Raw genomic sequence first — 6,000 nt, 5'->3', positions numbered from 1 at the left:
TGAAGAAATGAAAAGTTTTAGTCAACTTGAAAATTACCTGCATTTTGGCTTTGAATCTAGTTTAACCAGCTTGTTCTATATTTTCTAATCCAACCTTGTCACCAAGCATAAGTCGTCCACTATATTCATTAAATATATCCTCCACGACAATGTGCTGGTTTGGATCATCTAGTTTGCACCATGAGGTGGACTCATTCTAGGCTTTTGTTTTAATCCCACTTAAGCTACAAAATGAAATTAAATATCAAAACCAACACTACTAATCCTTACAGAGATAATAAAAGATAAGACCTATCATGCCAAATCACCTAAGATAATAGAGTAAAATAAAAAAAAACAAGGAAGTTATGTGGAAAGTGGGCTCATTGTTTAGGAGCAAAAAATCCAGCAGCATGAGCATAAAGTGTATGATATGCAACATAACATGCATTGTTTGAGCACTACAACATATATAACAGTAGAGATTCCAAAGATATGAAGAAGAAAAAATCTAAATCATAATTCATAAATAGAAAAATGTACAGTTAAATGCAATGCAAGGAGTTACCTGGATACAAGCTCCATATGGAACGCCACAAATGCTGCATAAAAGCTTCCATCGATCCTAAATAGATAAGAAAATAAATAATTATTTAATGGCCTTTACCTTTCCTATATATGAGTTCTGTTTACTGGACGTAATCATGTAAATAATATCTTAAAAAAGGAATTACCTTACTAATTCTATTTAGCCCATCAATTGGCTCTATTTTCTTGATATGGAATAAACAAGTTTTTGAAATAGATGAGATGTTTAAAGGGCTGAAATTGATATGCAGAAAACAAGACGTATAAAAAACAAATAGTAAGTAAACCTGGTATTGATAGTTTCGTTTTTATTATTTCTTTTCGTAGTTTATTTTTAGTTAAAATCATCTCATTTTAGTTAATCTTCATGCATATTTTCTCTTTTTGTTATTTTTCTCCTTTACCGGGTGCTTTCTAGTCTTTTGAGCTTATTTGCAGGATTTATCGAAGACTTTTTGTTATTGGAGGCTTAGAAGGGTGCGGGACTTATGGAGGCTTGCAATTTTCTTGTGGATTTGAAGTGGTGCGATTGGGCTTGGTGCTTGCATAAACAAGAAATCAATTTGGACTTAATTTTTGAGCAAGAATGATGATGAGGCGACGCGGAATCGAGCTACAAAAGATTGAAGGAGCATTGGATCAATCATTAGAAGGCTTTGGAATGGTAAAAATGGGCTCTAAAGAGTTATGCATGTGGGCTGAAGTGTGAATGAGAAGATTGGGCTAAATTGTATTTTAAATGGCCCAAGTCCTACAATCTAAGAGACACACGCGATCCGCGTGGACCCATACGCGGTCCGCGTGAATTGTGCTGAGTTGATCCCGGTTTTTGACTTGTTGACTCTATTTGTGGGAGTTTGTGTTGGATTAGTGTCTAAGTCCACAACTATTTTGGTATGTACTTGACCCGATGATGCATGGTCCTTTTGGGTTGCCTTCACCAAAGCAACTTGATAGGATGAATTATAGAGAGAAAGGATTAAATATGATTTATTAATATATTATGAGAATAATATATTAAAGGAGAAGTCATATTGTTTAATTAATATTAGTCAATAATTAATTGGTAATTAGTTTTGTGACTAAAAGAGATTAATTAAACTTAAGGGACTGGAATTGTAATTATAAGATAATTGCAATTTGGGCCATGGATTAAGGAGTGGACGAATTCTATGGGGAAACCCATAAGGAAATCGTCCAAGGCCTTAATTAAAGGAGTCCATGGGTTGCTTAGGGCTTAAGCATCCAAATTAGGGTTTCCTTGTTAGATAACCCTAATAGCCTCACTATATATAGACCCCTTAAGGACCAAAAACGTGGCTAAGCTTTGTTCTAGGGTTTCACACGTTATTGGGCAGCCTCCATCCTCTCTCCTCTTCATCCTCTTGCTTATGGTGTTTGTGAACCATTAGAGGAGTGACATTTGTGACTCTAAGCTTTCTAAAGTCAATACAAGGAGATTTGGGATTGTTATTGCTACATAACAATCAAGGTAATATCTTAAACCCATTCTTATGTTAATATGATTACTTGTATGCTAGAATTAGGGTTTATAGTCTTGGATAACTTGCATGTACAATAGAGAAACCTAGATCCAAGCATTAGGGTTTGTATGAGCACATAGGATGTTCCTAGGACCAAAACCCATCAGTGGTATCAGAGCCTTGATTGGTTTCTATTGTATTGATGCCTTGTGTGTTTATTCAAGTTGCAAAATCGATTTTTGGGCTCCCTGGCTGATGAACTCGGCGAGTACCACAATGTACTCGGCGAGTACAGTGTGGTACTCGGCGAGTTCGAGCGTCAGGTGGAGCTATTTTCAGGATTTCTTGCTGGTTATCTTTGAAATACTTTCCTTTATCATATTAGATCAATATAAATCCGATTTTATGATATATATGACTGTATTCTTGATCTAATTGAAGATATTTATCAATTAATAAAATATTTGTTTCCTTATGTGATAATTGACTAAGTATTTTGATTAAATTGGTAAATTGTTTTGCAAGAAATCATTAAATAAATCAAATATGGATAATTATGTGATTAAATGTTAATTTAGGTTATTTGTTATTTGAACCTTGTATTATGAAATGTTTCATATTTTCCCCCCTTAGGTTTTATAGTTTAAATTTGAACCCAAAAGTTTTGTTGTTTTGAAATTTAAATAGTTGAAACCCTAATGTTTTGAAATGGTTCAAAACTTGCCCTTAAGTTTTGGAATTTAAATTTTGATTAATAGTTTAATTTTGATGTATATTTAAATTGTAAATCTAATGTTTTGAAATGTTTCAAAACTTGCCCTCAAATTTTGGAATTTAAAAGTTGATTAAAAGTTTAATTAGGAATGTTAAATTCTAAAACCCTGGTATTGTTTTGAAAAAGTTCAAATCACATCCTTATGGTTTTATTAATTAATTAATGTGTATAATTAAAAGAGGTTTAATAAATCCATAAAAGTTTTGGTTTACAATTTAATTGAATTAAAAGTATAATTGTTAAATTTAACCACCTAATATAATAAAAGTGTAAAATACACCCTATACTATATATAACATTAAAAGTCTAACATTATATATATGTATGAGTAAAGGTCAGTCTTACCGTTAGTAGGCCTCATTCACGAAGCTGGTCTATAAGGGGTGTTTAAGGAAATTGCCTATAAAATGGCGATTGAATGGGTATCCACTCTTAACCACCGCACTCTTGACTAGTGGAGGGTCGTTAGCCGAACGGGTAGGATAGGACACAAACCTTCCATTATAAGTATAATGAAGTATAAAAGTAATTAAATGTTTTTCAAATTCCTAATCTTAGTTACTTAGGCAAAGTGAATTGATGCAATTCCATGAAATTACACTTTGTGCCCTTGCGAAGACGTTAGTGGAGCGTGTGTGGTTTACCGACACACTAAATGGTTCTAAGCAAAGGTAGCAAAGGGTGACTCAATGTTTGTCATAGTTCGGTGGAGCGTGTGTGGTTTACCGGCACATCGAATAGGTGACTATAACATGTGAGGGCACCATGTAAGTTTGCATGGTTATTCACACCCACTTTGTGATCCTCAGCATCCCAGTCACAAACTAGAGGGGCATATCGAGATTTAAACATGTCATTGAAATGTTCAATGAATCTCATAGGATCTAGGAGTTTTCATAGATTTAAAACTTAAATTTCTTTTTCGTTTTTCATGGTGGAAATTAGTGAATCGTCATTCACTTACCTTCAAATGTTCTGCAATTTGGGTTACAGCATCCCTCTCCCGAGTTGTAGAATATTGTGTTGGGTCCTAGCCTTAGTATCTCATTTGGGTGATTTACTAAGGAGTCAATCAATCAACTAACTTGAATTTGTTTCTCCCATTTTGTAGATGTCAAAGTTCGACAACTATGGTCTTCCCAAATCCCGTGGAACAAGCATTCCACATGAAGATGATATTCCACGATTCGATCGAGGAACAAGAAATCATGCTTCACTTCCTCCTCCTCCTCCAATTGTTCTCCCTAGCCCACAAGATTGAAGAATTGAAAGGTTCAATATCACTAAAGCCCTATTGGAAATGAAACATGAAGATGGTAAATCCATGTGTGCCCACGTTCTCGGAATGAAATCACACATCGATAGGTTGATTATGTTGGGTGTGTCATTCCCCGATAAGTTGGCTGTGAACTGGGTTCTGCAGTCACTTCCTGAATCATATAATGAGTTCAAAAGAAAGTATTATATGATGGATCATGACGATAACCTCATTGACCTAACTTACATGCTCATTGCTGCTGAATCAGAAATGATTTGTCGAAGCAATGGAGCATATTTGTTGGGAAAGTTAACAGACCATGCTTCCGAGGACGTTCTAGGAGAACCGACCTGCGTTTGCTGCCAAAAGAAAGGGCGTTGGATACAAGTCTTCCCAAAGAGCCTGAAGAGTCCAGAAGATGGGAGAGTTAAAGAGTATGGATGCGCTTTAGGTAAAATCCACTATCTAACTTCATTGAGTTCCCATTCATTGATTCAAAATACATGATGTGATAAGATTGCATTTGAATGTTTTGCAGGATCGGTGAAAAGAAAGGAAGCTTGGTGAAAGAGCAAGATGAATCTAATCACAAGAAATGGATCTTGATCGCATGGACTTGAAGATTAGATTTTGAGCTTAGATAGTTATGATAAAGTTGTTAGAAATTTTCTTTTGAAATACATAGTTTTCAATGGATTTTGCATTGTAAAGGACAAATGTTTTCCGCTGCTTTTATAAATAAAATAAATTTTGGTTTGACTTATTTATTTATTTTTTTATTTCCTTGCAATGAAATCGTTATGAAAATTGGTGTTTGCATATTTCGACAACAAATGGATATGGTTCTTATTTATGGTGTTTATGGAAAAGTCGAGAATTTACCAAATAGGGAGAGTTTCTCATCGCCCAAGTTTCAATTGGACAGAAATTTGGAATCATGCAACTTGGTTGCACGAAAAATGAGAAATTTCATATTTGGAAATTAGACTAATTCATTGACAAATTGTCAAGTGAAGGACTAGGAGATCGAGCACACAAAGTTGTGTGTTGATAAAATTCACCATAAGAGTAACAAAGATATTCGTCATGATTTACTAAAGGTTTAGTAAATATGATTATACTTATAAGATTAAGTGTAATTCGGAATTGATTAAAAAAAGTTTAAATCAATAGCAAAACGAATAAGCAGAATCAAGTAGGCAGAAAGATAAAAGTTTCTCCATTCTAAGAAGAAGGGAGAGTACCTTTTATGTTTTATGATAGGTCTTAATGATTAAGAACCATATCTCAATTGATCCTCTAAGTGAGTCTTAGTACAATTGTATGTTTAAGAAGAGGAATCAAGAATTGAAGAAATGGTTAAATCAAAAAGTCAATCATACTTCGTTCCAAAACAAGTCTTAAAGTTAAGATTGTGACATTAAGTGATAACTATTAAGAAGGTTTATAACATTCATCAAATGGTGAAAGTTGTGATGTCTTGGATAAGACAAAGACCAACTTGGACCAATTTATGAAGTGTTTTGATAAAAGCTACACTAACTCTTGAATATTTGTTTGTCAAGAAATGTTTATTGACAAGAGAATCTTATATGTCAAGGAGTTAGTGGGAGTCTTAATGGTCTTGAAAGGTTTCAAGAACAAATCAAAATAGACCTTATCGATCATCACTAGCACACGAGTTGAGGTTTACAATCTATCGTGTTGACATTATTTTGTTTCTGTGTTGTTCCAATTGAGTTAATTATGCATGTGAGTTCTATGAGTTCTCATTTTGAACGCATAAAAGGCAAGGCACCTTAATCAATGAAAGTTACATTAATAGGAAAGGGTGAGCTGCTTGGAAGACGTGGTGGGCAGTTGTGCTACCATAAGGCAAGAAATCGAGATTAAGGAAGTTCGATCCATATGAGTTT

Source organism: Lactuca serriola, chromosome 4 (genome assembly GCF_051521515.1).
Source record: "Lactuca serriola cultivar US96UC23 chromosome 4, Lser_US96UC23_V15, whole genome shotgun sequence".
Classification (NCBI taxonomy): Eukaryota; Viridiplantae; Streptophyta; class Magnoliopsida; order Asterales; family Asteraceae; genus Lactuca; species Lactuca serriola.
Note: the sequence above shows the minus strand (reverse complement) of the source record.